This window comes from Monodelphis domestica, chromosome 7 (genome assembly GCF_027887165.1).
Source record: "Monodelphis domestica isolate mMonDom1 chromosome 7, mMonDom1.pri, whole genome shotgun sequence".
Taxonomy (NCBI): domain Eukaryota; kingdom Metazoa; phylum Chordata; class Mammalia; order Didelphimorphia; family Didelphidae; genus Monodelphis; species Monodelphis domestica.
Genome location: NC_077233.1, coordinates 9269775 through 9288953, shown reverse-complemented (window position 1 = coordinate 9288953; position 19179 = coordinate 9269775).

Below are 19179 nucleotides of genomic sequence, written 5' to 3'. Positions count from 1 at the left end.
ACTGGAACAGCAATAATAAAAATGAAAAAGCAACCCTCGTCCTCAGGGTGCTTACCTTCTATTTACCTTATACAGGGAAAGAAGGGGCAATAGGACATAAAGAGAAAAATTTTGATTGCATAAAATTGGGAAGGTTTCACAGACAAGGAAAGACAAACTTAGGTCAGAGATTTGAAGCTTGAAGGGACCTTAGAGATAACTGAGTCCATGCCCCTCATTTTACACAAGCAAGAAATGAGGCAAGATAGATTAATTATCTCGGTCACCCAGCAAGTAAGAATTAAAAAAGGATTTGAACCCAGCTCCCTATCTCAAGTCTAGTGATCTACCCACTGCACCATCTAGCTAACTATATAACATAAAGTATTTCCTAGAGGAATTAAGAAAAAAGAGGTGGCTCCTGAACTGTGTTTTGAAGGAATCTGGATATTCCATGAGATAGAGCATGGCATGATGGACCTGGGGATCACCTTGTTATACTTGAGGAATGACTATTGGACCAGAATTACATATCATTGAGTCAGTCAGAGGGAAGAGGGTAGGCAGCATCACTTGGTAGGCTGGGAAACTGTGAAAGAGCAAACCATCTCCAAGGGTGACGCGGATTGCCTCCCCCATCCAGGAACATGATGAGACCTTGTAATGAAGGCGAGAGGCCAAGGAGTTTCTAGTGAAATCTAAGAGGGAAGGAGCCACAGCCAGCCACTTTAGCCAAAAAGGGACCATGAAACATCACACTTAGAAATATTTCCAGAAGACTATTCGAATCCATCTCCTTGCTTTTTAGCAAGAAGGCACCAAAACCCTAAAGGCAAAAGATAATTCGCTCCCAAGGAAGAAATGCCCCCATTGCTCCATACCAAACATCCCTTCCAGGTTGAGAATGAGTCTTACCAGAGTCCCTTGAGCTTCTTGGCTTTCAGGAGGATGCTGCCACTGACACAGTGGATGTGTGATGGAGGTTTCAAACTCAAGAACTGGAGTTACAGTCTGGAAAATTGCTGGAGCCTCAGCCGCAATGGGGGAGGGGCCCCAGGAGAGAGTTTGGGATTTGGAGAGAGGAGGAGATTCTGTGGAAGCGGCAGTTAGCTCTCTCAATCCTGAGACAGCTTGAGGAAAAGGTCTGGTCCAGACTTCCCAGACTGTAACTCCAGTTCTTGAGTTTGAAACCTCTATCACAGATGGAGAGAAGTAGACTGGATGGAGTATAGTCAAATGGGTTCAGAAATGGGCAATTGACAGGTTCTGACCTAACTGTTCAATTTTTATGTCAGATATTTGGAGAAATTTAAAGATGGAGATAGGCATGTCAGACTTATTGGGTTTGCAGGTGGCGTGAAGCTAAGAGGCATGGAGAATATGCAGGGAGAATCCCCTACACCAAAATGATCTCAACAGGTAGGAAATCATTCATTCATTGAACGAGGATTTTGTAAATGCCTAATGTGCCAGGCTCCATACTGGGTGCTGGGGATGCAACAAAAATGGAGAACCCTTTGATGCAGCAGTATCACTACTAAACCTATATATACTCTAAAGAAAGCAAAGAAAAAGGAAAAATCATTTTGTGCTAACAAACAACTAGAAACTAAGGGAGTGCCTGTCAATCAGGGAAAGGGCAAACACATTTTGGCATAGGAATGTGATAGAATATGACTGACCTGCAAGAAATGAGGAAGGGGATGGTTTCAGAGAATCAGGGGAAAACTTGGATGAACTGATGCAGAATGAAGTGAGCATAGCCAGGAAATTGAGTTCCACAACAACACTGTAGAACTCTATCATTTGGAAATACTAAGGTCTTAGATCAATGTAATACTTGACCATGATTCCACAACACTGATGATGAAGAGGGCTACCTGCCTCCTGACAGAGAGTATATAGATTAAGTATGCAGAATGAGATACAGTTTGGGACATGATCCACATAGGAATTTGTTTTTCTTGATTATGTAGGTTGTTACAAAAGGATTGTTAATGTTATATTTTTCCAGTGAAGAATGAAAGGAATGTGAGGAGGAAAAATAAATCATTGATAATTTTTTAATGGAATGGAAAGAAGAAAAATAAATATTTGATAGTTTTTTTTTAAGTAAATGAGTCAATTCTTGCCCTCAAATAGATTAGATTCTCTGAGGACAGGGATAAATACAGCATGTATAATGATAAGGTAAGTGGGAAATACAAAGTAATTTAAGAGTGGCATTAGATTGAAGCAAACACTTCAGTGGTAAAAATGGCGAGATGAATGAATGAAGAGTCACTAAGGGAAAAAAAGCAAGGGGTTAGAAAGAAAAAGACAGTGAAAAACAAGTAAAAGAATTCAGGTTTGAATGAGAGCTGGAGGACACAGAATGGAAGAACATCTCTTCAATCACTAGTGTTGATCATATTCTTTCCCTTTGGCCTCCTTCCTGTTCTTTGTAAATAACAGTTCAGGTGAAAAAAAGGAAAAAATAGAAAAATAGAAATATAGAAAGAAATATAGAATTGAAAATCATAATATAAATGTAATATAAACAGGATCAACCCAGCCATTTAAAAAAGAGGAGAATAAAATAAATTATAATGTAGAATCCAACAATGTCACTTACAAGAAACACGTGTAAAATCAAAATTCAAACAGAGTTAAAATGAGATTGAATATAATTGGTTATTCTTCAGGCAAACTCAAAAAACAGGGGTAGCCAACATGACAATGGCAAAAACATACACACAGTTAAAGAGAGATAAAGTTAAAAAATATTATCCTTAAAGACATCAGAGATAATGGGAAAAAATGGGAGTGTGCCCTTTTCTGACACCTCTTCCAAAACGTAAATAAATATAAAAATAAAAATACTCAAAGTCAAAGATGAAAGTAACAAAAATGAAAGAAAAAAATTATTGCAAATTGATACATAAAAGTAGTTTTTCTAAATGAATTCATAAACTATTGGCTAATTTAATCTTTTAAAAGAGAAGATAACCAAACTGCAAACATCAAAAATGAAAATGAAAATATATAGAAAACTAAAAAGAAATAAAGGAATTTATTAGAAAATATTTTGTCCTGTTACATACCAGCAAAACTGCTAACAAATGAAATGGATGAATATCAATATAAAAATATTTGTATTAAATACTAGCAAAGACACTGTAAAACATAATAAAAATATCTTACTTATCTTTGGGTTGCATTTACATGAGAGATGCAAACTGGTTCAATTTCAAGAGAAATAAAGAAAAAGGGAATTAAGGAGGCCTGGCAAAAGCTATCCCCCCACTATACTAAAAAGGAGCAATCATCAAAATCATTTGGTCCTGGGTGAAAAAAATAGAAAAGTTGACTGGTGAAACAGATTATGTCCCTGATAACAAGAAGCAAATGAGCATCATTTAACTCTGTGCCTGGTCCATAGAAGGTGCTCAATAAATGTTGATTGATTGATAGTGGTTCGACAAACCCAAAGACTCCAATGACTGTGTAAAGAGGTCACTACTCACAAATATTTTGAAGACAACTAGAAAGAATTCTGGCAGAAACTAGATTTAGAGTTGGCCAGCATCTCACACCTGATACCACAATATGCTCCATAGACAAAAGGTTAACTTTTAAACAAGTCAGAGGCCCAGGGTCTAAGATACCTTTCACAACTATGGAAAGAATTCTTTAGAAAAATGGAGAAAGAAAGGGCAACAGAACACAAAAAGAATGATTTTGATTACATAAAATTGGAAAGGTTTCCAATTAAAATGTGAATGGATGAAATCAGAAAGTAAAATTAACCAAGAGAAAAATCTTGGGGACAATAAAGGCCTGATGTTTAAGAGATCAAGGGAATTGATTTTAAAAATATATAAATATAAGAACAATTTCCCAGTGGAAAAATGATGACAGGATGTGAAGAGGAAGAAGGAATAAAAGCAAGCTTTCAAGTCATATTCAAAAAAAATTCAAAACACTAATAAGAGAAATGCACATTGAAACACCTCTGAGGTTCCCTCTCCAACCCAGTTTTTCAAGCATCCTCCTCTTGCTCTCTGTGAGTCTTTAGGTAAGCATTTTGCTTTTTCTATATTTCATCTTCCTCATCTGTAAAAAGAGACAATATGGTTCAGTGGGAAGGATGCTACATTTATAGTGAGAGAACCTGCATATGCATCATAGGTCCACTACTTTCTAGCTGTACCCTCTTGGACAATTCACCTAACCTCTCTGGGCTTCCCATTCTGTTGGGGAGGAGACACATGCACATATACATATATTCCAGAAAGAATGAGCCAATCATTGCTTATTAAGCTTCAACTGTGCATCAAGCATGTGTCAGAAATATTAAGAGAAAACTGAAAGCTTTTCTGCCCTCCCAGGGCATACAGTCTACTATTTGCCTTTCCTGGAAGCTGGACATAATTTATCCCTACTCTGAGCTATATTCTTCCAGGGCATTCTTGGGATGCTGTTACAGTCATTGAGATTTGGGAACAACCAAAGGCGTCTATCTCCAATTATAATAGTGGCCTTACTCTATTACTCTCTCTTCTGACGTCCTAGTCTGCCTGCTCATCTAAGCAAGAGGGTATCACTGGGTTCCAGAAGGTTTTACCAAAGAGTTAAAAGCTTAGAGAAATGCTGCCAACCCCAGACTTTGGTTATAAGCCTAGGGAGCCACTCCCAAAGTCTGGTGTCCAAGGACCAGCCCAGCTAGATCCCAAGATTAAAGGGTTCTGCTTGTGCTTCATTTCCAGGCAATGCCCCAGTGATGTATGATGGGCTAATGGAAAACACACTGGATTTAGAGTTCAAGAATCACAGTTCAAATCCCATATCTGCTACAGTTGGACAAATTACTCTCACTTCTCTGGATCTCAGTCTCCTCCCACTGTAAAATGGGAAAGTTGGAGGAGAAGATTGTTGAAGTCTATTCCAGCTGTAAATCTCTGCCTATAGTTATTGGCAAAGGTTTTTGGGACTCCTTGATATAAGAAAGTGTTTGATGTTGAGAAAGACCACAGGATCATGAGATTGGCCCTGGAAAGGTGTAAACCTTAAAATTTCTTAGACTTATGAATGTTGGAAATTTCCCCATTGGGAAATTTCATACTTGAAAAAATTTCCTACTAATAGTAAGAACTCTATTGGAATATGAAACTCCTTGGCATGGGAGGATCCTTCTCCTCCCTACTTAAGACTACTTTAGGACAGAAACCTTTTGCTAAACAATGAAAAGGGCTTTGACCTATGCTTAAGCATAGAACAGGAAGTTCTTTGAGTCTTGATTGATTTTAGAATTGATACAATAGAGATACTTGGAATGACAGAACCAAGTCTTGGAAACTACAATCTCCACCCTACTCAAAGTAACAGGATTTAGGAAGGGCTGCAGCAAAGATCAAGATTTAATTATTTGAGAATATGACCTTCAACAGACATGTGCAAAGGGGACAGACCTCTGGGCAGTCCTGGGTTAAGCTAGAGCCACCATTGGCACAGGGGAGACATCAACAGTGATTGGTAGATGTGAGAACTGAGGGGAGGGAACTGAGATTGGTTGCTTAAAGATAGTGGGGTCTGAGGACTGAAGGGGGGCTCTGAAGGAGGTCTGAGAGGAGAGAGGTCCTGGAGGGAGAGCTCCTGGAGAGGTCTTGAAGGAGGCTGTGGAAGGAGAACTCAGGAGGAGTCAGGAGGAGAATTCTCTGAAAATATTTCTTGAAAGGAGGCTCTCTTGAAGGTGGAGCCTGAGGTTGGCATGAGAAGCCTTACCTAGAGAGATCCTGGGTGAGTGATAAAACCAACTGACTGATTTATCTCTTAGGACTCAGGTCTAGGCCTTATTGGCTTGAGGCCCTTCATTCTTATTCCTTTCTTACTTTCTCTCTTTTTCTATTGATTAATCAGTGTATTATAAATTAAATTTCTCTATAAAACCCAGTTGGCTTAGGCATATTCATAATTTGGGAATATATTCCCTGGCGACCATCTTATATTTATATAAACCCTTGCAAGACACAGTAGAAGCCATATTTCAGCGGTCATAATTGATATGTATATATTTCCCTTGCTCCCAAACATTTTAATTATCACAGTTTATGGCTCCCACTCTCTTATCTACAACTATTTAACGCTCAAAACTATTTTAAATCTAACAAAGGTCCTTAGAAATTATCTAGTTTAACCCCAGTTTTACAAATGACAGACCTTTGGTTCAGAGACACATCCAAGATCACACAGGTTACATGTAGCAAAGCCAGGATTTGAACCCACATCTTCTGATCCCAAACTCAATGTTCTTTCCATTGTACCACCCTTCCCAACAAAGGCTTTGGTATTGGGGAAAAGGGGGGTTGTTATGCTCAGTTACCATAAGGTACAAAAGATTTTAAAAAGTATAAGCCTTCTAACCTTATAAAAAAGACACTTCTTGAATGATGAATATGAATAAGGGGGAGATTGTTAGTTACCGTAGCACTAAACCCTTTCTCTCAAACTGGAGGCATTTATTTTATTTTCTGTTGACATTCTTTGAAAGCAAAGGTTACAGGTGGATATGTAAAAAGATTTTGCTATGTCAAAAGCTGAGGCTCCATCTACCACAAGAATATCTACTAGAGTTTAAATGTCACCAAGAGTCTCAAAATGATCATGGCTTTGCATAAAAGATGATCCCAAGTCTTTTTCATTAAAAATGTCCTTTGATTTTCCAGTAGAGTCTGGGGGTGGAGAGATGTTATCAGCTGAGGAATCACTGGGCGCAATGCTGCTTAGACAGTGATGGGAGAAAAGGTTTAGACAACATTTGAAATCATTTAAAATACAAATTCTGGCACAAAGGGTGATTTGCAATTGATGACTAGCAGATGAGGCTGGTATTTAAATGTGGGATTCATTTTTAGAAGGAACAGAAAATAAGAGAACTTTAGGGGAAGAGCGATTAGCTAGGCAAGAGGGGAAGTGTCTTCTCCCACCACTACCACCAACATCACTACCATTCACAGCCAAATCAAAAGAGAAACACTTAGAAGTGGTGATCAGTTGTAGGGTGACAACTATCAGGTTCTAGTCCAACAAATCTCTCAGGACCCCATCACTGGGGAGTCATGGTTGGGTAGTTAGGATGGCTTCAACTGTAGTACAGTGTAGAGAAGCTGAAAAAAAAGCTTTGAAAAAATTAAATCAATTAGACAATGGATGACATGGGGGAAAAGAGAAAGGAATTAAATTCCCATGCATAACCCTTTATCTCCCAGGCTGGCTGAGTTGGGAACATTGTCATAGAGTCAATAGACTTTAATAATAACAGTTGTAGTTGGCAATTTCACATGGTACCTACTATGTGCAGGCACTGTTCTAAGCACTTTATAAATATTATCTCATTTGAACCTTATAACAATCCCGTAAGGTAAATGCTATCTCTATCGCCATTTTACATTTGAGGAAACTAAGATAGATAGCTGTTAAGTGTCTTGCCCAAGGTCACATAGCCATTAAGTGATTGATACTAGATTGCACCTTGGATCATCCTAACTATATCTACTGTGCCATTTTGGTTCCTTCCTAGACTTAGGAAGCAACAAAGCACGGTTTCTTCACACATTCTAATTAGATTGCTGGAAAATTCTTTAACACCTACATTGTTCATCTTGTTGATTCAACTGACATTTCTGGCACTTCTGTGATGACATTAATTGAAATAGATTTGAAAGACCTGCCATCCTTACCGTTATGTGTGCATGTTTCTCTGGCTCCTTGAGAACCCAGGAAGAGTTTGATTTTTCTCTTGGTATCACCAATACCTAAAACATTGACAGGCACAAATGAGATGTTTATTAAGTGGCAATACTAGCAGTAATTTTGTCCCTTTCTTCTCTCAAACAAGAAGGGATCTACCTGTCTCTCTGGTATTCTTTCACTTTCTGGGAGAAAGGAGGGAAATAAGAAACCTCAGTGCTTGGATGGCACTAGAAATCCAGAGAGAAAACATTGGGGCTCACCAAAGTGGTGGAAATGTTAGCCCTCCTTATCACATTTTTCCTAATTCCTAATTAGAATGACAGGATTAGTAATTTTGTGGTAGAAAGGATCTCTGAAGCCCTATGGTCCAGTGTGAAATCCAGGCAGACAGGCAAAAGGTAGTGATAAAATAGAATACCAAGCTGATGGAATCTTGCAGGATGGTGAGGTTTTCCCCAAAGATGAGTTTCCTAGAGTAAAGTGGAGAAGTCATAGGTATCCCAGAGTAGTTCATCCAGGTAAGAGATAGCCTTAGTTCTCTTTGATATGTTCCCCTAAAAATAAAAAATAATAATTTTAAAGGACAATTTCTAAGCACTGTGGTGACATCCTCAAGATGTCTTTACAATTTTCAGAAGAAGAAATCAAAGCCTTCCATTGTTGTTCAGTCATTTCAATCTTGTCTGATTCTTCATGACTCCATTTGGGGTTTTCTTGGGAAAGACTCTAGAGTGATTTGACAGTTCCTTCTCCAGCTTATTTTCCAAATGAGGAAACTAAGGCAAACAGGGAAATGAAACTTGTCCTAGATCATATGTGTGAGTCCAAGTTGGAACTCAGGAAGATGAGTTTTCCTGACTCCAGGGCAGTTACTCTATCCATTGCACCTTCTAGCTGCCCAAAGCAATCAAGTCATATGAAAAAGAAAATGATCTAAAGCACTATTAGAGGAAAGCAAATTAAAATAACCCTGAGGAACTACTTCACACCTATCAGGCTAACATAACAGAAAAAGAAAACAATAAATGCCAGAAGAGATGTTGGAAAAATAGGAACACCGATGCATTATTGGTGGAGCTATAAATTGATCCAACTGTTTTGCAGAACAATTTGGAACTATGTCTAAAAGGCTATAAAACTCTACATGTCCCAACAATACCACTACTAAATCTATATTGCAAAGAGGTCAAAGAAAAGGAGAAATTGCCTATTTCTACAAAATATTTGTAGCAGCTCTTTTTGTGGTGGCAAAGAATTGGAGATCGAGGGGATTCACATCAATTTTGAAATGGTTGAACAATTTGCAATATACGATTGTGGTGCAATACTATTGCACTGTAAGAAATGATAAGCAGGATGGTTTCAGAAAAAAAACAAACAAACCTGGGAAGACTCATATGAACTCATGCAGAGTGAAATGAGCAGAAGCAAGAGAACATTGTACATAGTAACAGCAACACTGAATAATGACTAAATGTGAAAGACTTTGTTATTCGGATCAATACAATGATCCAAGACAATTCCAAGAGATCCCTGAAGGAAAATAAAACTGATGAACTGATGAGTGTAGATCGCAGCAGGCTTCATTTTTACTTTCTTTATTTTTCTTCTTCGTGTGTATCCTCTTTGGCAACATGGCTATATAGAAATGTGCTTTCAATGACTTCCCATCTATCAGTGCCCCAAGTGAGTGGGAGGAAGCAGGAAGGAAGGACAGAATTTGGAAGTGACATTTTTTAAGAATTAATGTTTGGATCCAGGGAAATAATGAAAAAAAAAACACATATGATGGGGGCCTAGCAGTCCCAGACCTCAAACTATATTACAAAGCAGCAGTCATCAAAACAATTTGGTACTGGCTAAGAGACAGAAAGGAAGATCAGTGGAATAGACTGGGGGAAAGCGACCTCAGCAAGACAGTATACAATAAACCCAAAGATCCCAGCTTTTGGGACAAAAATCCACTATTCGATAAAAACTGCTGGGAAAATTGGAAGACAGTGTGGGAGAGACTAGGAAGAGATCAACACCTCACACCCTACACCAAGATAAATTCAAAATGGGTGAGTGACTTAAACATAAAGAAGGAAACCATAAGTAAATTGGGTAAACACAGAATAGTACACATGTCAGACCTTTGGGAGGGGAAAGGCTTTAAAACCAAGCAAGACATAGAAAGAATCACAAAATGTAAAATAAATAATTTTGACCACATCAAACTAAAAAGCTTTTGTACAAACAAAACCAATATAACTAAAATCAGAAGGGAAACAACAAATTGGGAAAAAATCTTCATAGAAACCTCTGACAAAGGTTTAATTACTCATATTTATAATGAGCTAAATCAATTGTACAAAAAATCAAGCCATTCTCCAATTGATAAATGGGCAAGGGAAATGGATAGGCAGTTCTCAGATAAAGAAATCAAAACTATTAACAAGCACATGAAGAAGTGTTCTACATCTCTTATAATCAGAGAGATGCAAATCAAAACAACTCTGAGGTATCACCTCACACCTAGCAGATTGGCTAACATAACAGCAAAGGAAAGTAATTAATGCTGGAGGGGATGCGGCAAAGTCAGGACACTAATTCATTGCTGGTGGAGCTGTGAACTGATCCAACCATTCTGGAGGGCAATTTGGAACTATGCCCAAAGGGCGACAAAAGAATATCTACCCTTTGACCCAGCAATAGCACTGCTGGGTCTGTACCCCAAAGAGATAATGGACACAAAGACTTGTACAAAAATATTCATAGCTGCGCTCTTTGTGGTGGCCCAAAACTGGAAAACGAGGGGATGCCCTTCAATTGGGGAATGGCTGAACAAACTGTGGTATATGTTGGTGATGGAATACTATTGTGCTAAAAGGAATAATAAAGTGGAGAAGTTCCATGGAGACTGGAACAACCTCCAGGAAGTGATGCAGAGCGAGAGGAGCAGAACCAGGAGAACATTGTACACAGAGACTGATACACTGTGGTATAATCGAACGTAATGGACTTCTCCATTAGTGGCGGTGTAATGTCCCTGAACAACTTTCAGGGATCCAGGAGAAAAAAAACACCATTCATAAGCAAAGGATAAACTATGGGAGTGGAAACACCGAGAAAAAGCAACTGTCTGAATACAGAGGTTGAGGGGACATGACAGAGGATAGACTCTAAATGAACACTCTAATGCAAATACTATCAACAAAGCAATGGGTTCAAATCAAGAAAACATCTAATGCCCAGTGGACTTACGCGTCGGCTATGGGGGGTGGGGGGGGGGAGGAAAAGAAAATGATCTATGTCTTTAACGAATAATGCTTGGAAATGATCAAATAAAATATATTAAATAAAAAAAAAGAATTAATGTTTGGAAATTGAAGAGATGTCCATCAATCAGGGAATGGCTAAACAAATTGTGGCATATGAAAGAGATAGAATACTATGGTGCTATAAGAAACAATGAGCAGGATAATGTCAGAAAAAAAAGCTGGAAAGATCTACATGAACTGATGCAAAACAAAATAGGCAGAACCAAGAGAACACTTTATGTGGTAACAGCGATATTGTAGGATGATCAATTGTGAAAGACTCAGTTACTCTCAGCAATACAATAATTCTGAAGGACTTGGGACAAAGAATGCTGCCCATCTCCAGAGAAAGAACTGGTGGGGTTGGAATGCAGATCAAAGGAGACTTTTTCACATTGGTTTATGTTTTTATTTGAGGGTTTTTAATTTATGTAAGTATTCTCTTACAACAATGACCAATATGGAAGTAGGTTTTACATGATAATTAATACATGTTTAACCCAGATCAAATTGTTTACCACCTCCAAGAGGTGGGAAAGGAAGGGAGAGAGGGAAGCAATTTGGATCTTATAATACTTTAAACTATTATACACGTATATGAATATTATATATAAATAAATATATGTGTATAAATATATGTGTGTTATATGTAGGGAATAAAATTTTGATATTACATATAATTGGGAAAATAAAATATCTTTTAAAAATTAATGTTCAGGGGGAGGCTGGGTGCCTGGTGGATTGAGAGCCAGACACTTCCTAGCCTTGTAACTCTGAGCAAATCACTGAACCCCCATTGCTTAGCCCTTACCACTCTTCTGCCTTAAGACCAATACACAGTATTGACTCTAAGATGGAAGGTAAAGGCTTTTTTTAAATTAATGTTCAAACTTTTAAAAATATAATTGGGAAATATTTATTGAAATAAAAATCTTTTTTAAAAAAAGATGTATATTCCTATGCATGTTGTCTTCCCCATTAGAATGTAAGGACCTTGAAGGCAAGGGCTCTTTTGCCTTGATTGTATCCTCAATCACCTAACACAGTACCCAGGATAGCATTTAACTAAGCACTTAATAAAGGTTTGTTGATTGATTGCTGTAGCATGCTTATAACAGAAGTTAAAATCTCCCATCTTTTGTGAGTGCCATAACCAGAAAACCAGCCACAAATCTTCCTTGTGGCTGGTTCCTGTGCTTGGCGCCTTTTCCCACAATCACTATGGCGAAGGTGGCCTCTGCCAGCCCTGCTCAAGTCACCCGCCTACCTAGTCTAACGCACAATGGCTTCTCAAATCTAATTGCTTCAATTTATGATATTAACTGAATGCAGAAATGACCTGGATGTCACTTAAAAGCTCGCCCACACTGGGGCTGCTTCCACCTGCTCCCCACAGCCCAAAGTTTCCAATAGGCCCATTAACTAGCATTTCCCACGATGGGCTAGGAATTGGCTGGCTGGCAGCCACGTTCTGCATCACCAGGTAGACAGCAGCAGCAAGTAGAACAGTCTTACTGGGATTACCATTCAGTTGCAAGGGCTCCTGATGGTGAGGAGCCAAGGCTATAATCCCTCCCATTTCTGCAGGGAGGAGCAGTGAGTGGAGGGAGGTGGGGAATAGCTTTTTGACTCAGTGCACTTTGGTCTACATACCACCTGCCAAGACCAGCAAGAGGCACAAGCAGCAGAGTGAGCAAGAGCCTGCTTAGCTGTTTGTTGCCTTTGGCAAGCAAAGGGGGAGGGAGGAACAAAGGCAAGGGGAACTCTTGGTGGCTCCATGTTAATTAAATTGTAAAGAGGCACACACTAACAGCCAAATGAGGATATGCCTGTGGGTGGTGAAGCAAATATATCCATGCTAAACCTTTTCTGGGAAAAAGAATCCATTACTGAAACTGATGACATTATAGGATAGCTTCAAGTGGTGAACCCAGGCAGTATGGTGGAATCTGATCTTGATCACTCAAACTGAAGCTTGATGGAGCATGTAACCCCCATGAAGAGTGAATCAAACTTTCTTTGTCTGTCGATAGGCAATTTTTAAATTAATCAATCAAAAACTTAGACAACCCTACTTAACACTAAGTAGAGAGTTTACAAATCACTCATTAAAGTAGGTGACAACTCCAGAGGCCACTGACCCGCCCCTGGGCAGTGCTGGGCAAATTGAAAAAACTGCAATTGGTTCCCATAAAGTGGTGGAAGGGACAGGAAGGGATGTGGGGAAAAGGACTATAAAAAGTCCTGAACTTCCTGTCAAGGAGGCTTGGGCCTTGGACTTTGGGTCTTGGACTGCTTCTTGGAGGACTGCTCCTGGGTCTTCTCCTTTGGACTTTGGTTTTGGAGGACTTTGCCTTGGGATCTTCTCCTTTGGACTTCATCTTGGTGGGTGAGTAGCTGGCCTTCCTTCCCTGGCTTCTGGAGAGATTGATTCCAGAGATTCCTGCCTTGGCTTTGGAGAAGACTGCATTGGTGAAACTCTAACTGAAGACACCATTGGATGTAGGGAAGCCCTTGGAAGGCTGAGTCTCACTTCATCAGAGAAGGGCTAATAGGTTTTTAAAAACCTGTCTCTTTAGCTACATTTTCCCCTTTTTGCTCTCTGTAAATAAAGCTACTAAAAGCCATTTTTGACTTGTTATAATATCTTTAAATTGGCAACCACAATATGACTTAAGAATTCTCATATTTAGTCAAAACCCTAAGTAGGTCAGTGCTCTGAGGCCAAAAAGGCAAAAGGCTGATTGACTACTTTCCCCTCAGCTCAGTGTGTCAGAACATGGAGAGACAGAAGAGTTGAAGGTCCCTGGCTGGATCAGTGAAGGACCAGGTACTGTTGAACTTCAATCATCAAGTGGCTCCAACATCTCACCAACATGGACATTCTGGCTAGTTGTAGAATGTAGCCCTCATCCACATTCTCCATCAAGATCTTGGAAAGATGGGGGAGTCTATACACACAGGAGATTTCCTTGAGTCCTCCACATCACAAGGACATTGGAATCCAAGAGCTGCCCATCCTTTATTCCTGATCCCTGATAAGACCAGGTCATTGTCATTTCAATCCTTCTTGCCTCTGATTACCTCTTTTGTGAGGTTTCCTTAATGCATTTCCTCATTTGTGATATATGGCACCCTACTTGTGCCCATTATGCACATCTTCATTTAAAAAAGAAACATTTTAAAATACAAAGCAGCCCTTGGTCCCCACCTTCAACTCACCTCCTTCAACTCACCCCCTTCAATTCACCAAAAATCACAGGTTTTAACTATCTGTGAACTTTAAATAGGAAGGAAGGAAGGAAGGAAGGAAGGAAGGAAGGAAGGAAGGAAGGAAGGAAAGGAAGGAAGGAAGGAAGGAAGGAAGGAAGGAAGGAAGGAAGGAAGGAAGGAAGGAAGGAAGGAAGGAAGGAAGGAAGGAAGGAAGGAAGGAAGGAAGGAAGGAAGGAAGGAAGGAAGGAAGGAAGGAAGGAAGGAAGGAAGGAAGGAAGGAAGGAAGGAAGGAAGAAGAAAAAGAGAAAAATTCCTACTGGCAAGGAGCTTGCATCCAATCAGAGATGAACAATTCACCTTTCAAATTGGTACAAAGCACCAGTTTCAAGAAAGTTGATCTTTCTCAAACCTCATGGGAGTCAGGAAGAATGGTTATATTTGAATTTCTAGGTACTACTCTGCCAAAATTCAGAGTATATAGAGTCTCTGGGTAGAAAGACCTTAGGGATATCAGACTCTATTCTTTTTTTTTTTTTTAAATAAGTCTGGAGAGGTTAGATGACTTGTCCTTTGTCAAAAAGCTAGATAGTAACAATCGGAATTGGTACCCAGCTTTTCTCATGACTATTTATTCATTCATTCAACAAATATCTACTATGTATAAGGCATGTGTTTATAGAAAATAAATCTCTCCCTCCAACAGAGACTCCAATTAGAATGGGATAAAGGAAGGGGAGAAGTACCACTGAGCATTAACATTTAAGGGAGAAGAAAAATCCCTTTGGTGTAGGATATTGAATTCAACTGGACAAAAACTTAACAGGTATTTTTAATGAGCCAGGCATTGTGCTAAGTGATAGGAATGCAGATGTAGAAGCCAGACGTTCTACTGGGGCATGGGGGACTGATGAACACATACACAGATTAGCAAATCCAAAACATATATTCTCAAAATCCCAAGCCATCCAGCGAGGGGGCAGGGCACTGGCAACAAAGCATCTTGGTACATGAGCTTGCATCTTATATGAGCTTTGAAGAATAGGTAGTGTTTCTAGAGGTGGAGATTTCAAAGAGGAGTCCATTCCAAGCATGAGGAAGCCTATGAACAAAGGCAAAAATGGGAGAGAGAAGAACACATCAATACAATGGCAAGCAGTCCACTTTAACTAGAGTATCAAACTTGTACAGGGGAATAAGGAGAAAAGACTTGAAAAATCTACTTGAACCGGACTCATAAGTTCTGATTTCCTTCCATAGACAGCAATAAGTCACTGAAGACTTAAGCAGGGCAGTAACCAGAACAAAACTGAACACAAGGAAGATTCATGTGGCAGTGCTATATAGAGGCAATATAGCAAGGAAAGATGAGAAGCTGAGTCCAAGTGCAAGCCAATGAAGATCTGAACTGTAGTCATGGCAGCTGAAATGGAAAGGATGCAAAGAGATGCTGCAAAAAGTAAAATGGACAGGGCTTGGACAGGGCTAGACTGTCAGCTCTAAAAGGTACCAATTGTATATCTAATCTCTGGATTTCTTGCAAGGTTGGATTTAGTTGAACTGATGGCTGGTTGTACGTGGATGATGAAAGCAGGTATGAAAGTCAAAGACGATTCTAAGAGTTTGAGTCTGAATGACTGAGAGAATGGTTGTACCAGAAGACAAAAGGGCCCTGATACTGGCTTCCTTGCATAAGACACACCGTTCATTCACTCTGTATTTTTTCAATGGCCATCTAAAATCCTCTCCCTCCTCATTTCCAGCTCCTTCCTGCTCTGGATTCTATCAAGTCCCATCTTCTACAAGAAACCTTTCACAATCCCCCTGAATCCTAGTGCCTTCCCTCTAGGGACCATTTCCAACTTATCCTGTGTATTTTATTTCATCTTCCCACTGGACTATGAACTCCTTGCAGGGAGCAACTTTCCCCCCTTTTTTCTTTGAATCACTAATGCTTTGTCAATGCCTGGCGCTTAACAAATACTTCATGAAGGGACTTGAAGGAAGCTTAGAGATCATCTAGCCTTTTGTTTTACAGATTAAGGTCATAGAATTGTTGTGACTTGCCCAAAGTCACACAGGTAGTAAATGACAGAGACAGAATTTGAAGCCAGGTCCTCTAGCTCCAAAGTCATTGCATCCCACCACATGCCCCAAAAAGACTTAGCAAAGAGAAGTTAACCTTTTCAGAAATGGTCTTTTCTCTTACATTTAAAGAATGGGGACTTTTTGATACTGTTCTTCTTGCTTGCACTCTTCCTCCTCTGTTGTATTCTTTGCCTTCCTTCCTACTGACTTTCAGCTTTCCTCTCTTCCTCTCCCCATCACAGCACTGAGATGCCCTGAACTATTCTTATCTCTCTATTCTGATTCTTTGACTGTTTATAGATTAGTCACCCCCTCATTAGACAACCTGGCTCTCCCCACATGTGATCTATTAATTGTTCTCCCAGCCCATGACTCCTTTGTATGGCTCCTGCAGGAGACTTGGATGATCACTCGCCAAGCATGGCATGGAGCCGTAACCCTGTTAGCCTCAGCTCTTCCACCTGGATAGAGACACGCCAGGTTCTTCTGCTGCTGCTAAGCCTCTCTGATTTTCATCTCCTCCCCAGAGGAAGCTCATGCTTCCATGAGACTTTTTGATGTCCTCTTTGAATTTTGGGAATGTGAAAATTTTTATGGTTTAGTGGAGCAGGATTTCCAGCTTCCCATCACAAAAGGGGGTAAAGTTTCACTCAAAGTTTCCAGGATTTGGAAGCAACTCTGAGGTTGTCTGGTGAAACCTGCACTTGACCAGGGTTATACAAGAAGGCACTGAGAGTGGAATTTGAGCTGCAAGCCCTGCCTGCCGTCCACTATGGCATGATGCCCTCTTGGAGCCCCTCAAATACCTGAAAACGGAATCCCATCCCCCTCGTCCTTTTCTTCTCCAGGGGAAACAACTCCACTGATTTTAGCTAATTCCATCGGTATTTGCACAAGTGAAAGACACTGGTGGTGCAAAGAATGCCCCTGCCCTCAAAGAGCTTACATTCTCACAGAGCCCAATAACATCTAACATGCCAACTATGGGATGGGGAAGGGGCAGTGCTGGCACCTGAAGAGCCTCAGAAAAGCAGCCTGGGTGGGGAGGGGCTTTGAAGGAGCCTTGGAAGGACTCAGGGACCAGTTTCAAGAGGAAGAGGCAGGTACTGGTTGCAGGACTCCAAATGTGGTCCTCTGGGATAGTAGACAAGAGAATTACACCCTGGCAACCTATGCCTCTCTTCAGCAGCCTCAATTCCCATTCACTTTCTTAGCTACTGAGTCATAGCCCTGACTTATTTTGTAAGCACACACACACACACACACACACACACACACACACACACACACACACACACACACACACACCCTTCCCTTATTCTAATTGTGAAAATTTTGGAGGGTGCCAAGATGTGCATGTCCCCACACAGATAAGTGAATGTCTTTGGATTCCAACATTGAGAGGCAAAAGGAGCCCTGGGGGCCATTTAGTCCCAGCTCATTTTCCAGATGAGGAAGCAGAAGCCTGCAGAGATCACTTACCCTGGGGTCATATACATAGCAGGTAGCAAAGTCAGAATTCCACCCCAGCTCCTCTGCCCAGATGCAAGGCTATTTCCACTGTGATGCACAAAACCAAGTGTTTTCATGCCCAAATGCATGGATTCTACCCACCAGACACTGGGGGACAAGCATGGCTGAGACAATGTATGACCAGGAATGATTCAGAAAGCAGATGCTAATGACGATTCTAAAAGAACGCCTCAGTTTCCTCCTAAGTAAAATGGAGATAACTATACCTAATTCCCATGATGAACTGGAGAAACCATTCCAGTATCTTTTGCCAAGAGAATCCCATGGACCAGCACTCAAGTGTTGTGATCCACTGAATGACTGAATAATAACAACCTCCCATGAGTAGGCTCCAATGAGATAATGATTGTAAAGTGCTTAACACAGTGCCTGGCATATAGCAAGTGCTATAATAAATGTTAGCTGTTATTAAATATATATGACATATATTTATACAAGTTCAAATATGGAAATATGCTTTACATGATAATACATGTACAACCCCGATCATGCCAGCTCTGGGAGTGGGGAGGGTAGGAGAGAGGGAGGCAATTTGGATCACATAACTTCAGAAAACGGTTGTGGAAATTTGTTATTACATGCCATTGGTAAAATAAAATTAAATATATATACACAGATATGTTTATGAATCTTGGGCTATGCCCAGAGCTGTAGGAAAAGAAGAATTCTGGGAAATCAACCGTGTTGATCCTAGATTCATCTACGTCGTCTTCTTCTCTCTTGAAATCATCTCAATTAGGAAGTAAAAGCCCATATGTTTGGAGCCAAACAAACCTGAATCCTCCAGTGGACCCCTAAACTGCCTAGGCTTTGTGGAGCCTATTTTGTATTTAAGACAATCTTAAGGAAGGCTTCACTCCTCTCTCTGCTGTCCATTCTTCTCCAGATGGTGCCCCTGACTGACTTCTCCAGATTTTCTCTCTCATGCCACTTCTTCACCATCCCTTCACCCTTGGACTTGAAATTCTGGAAATAGCCTTTGCTGTCTCTGACCTCCCTTTCTGATTACTGATTTCCTTCAGAACCACCATGTTAATTGATGGGGATATGCTGGGTGATGGAGACTCTAAGCGATCACCCAAGTGCAATTATTAATGGAAATAGGTCTTGATCAATGAGACGTGTAAAATCCAGTGGAATTGCACATTAGCTATGGGGGCAGGGGAGGAGGGGAGGGAAAGAACATGAATCATGGAACCATGGAAAAACATTCCAAATTAATTAATTAAATAAAATTTTTAAATTAAAAAACCCACCAAGTTAAGAGAGTGGCCCAGGCTCATCATGTTTTTTATCCTCCTCCCCCCCCCCCCACTGTAGGTTGCATCCTTGACAC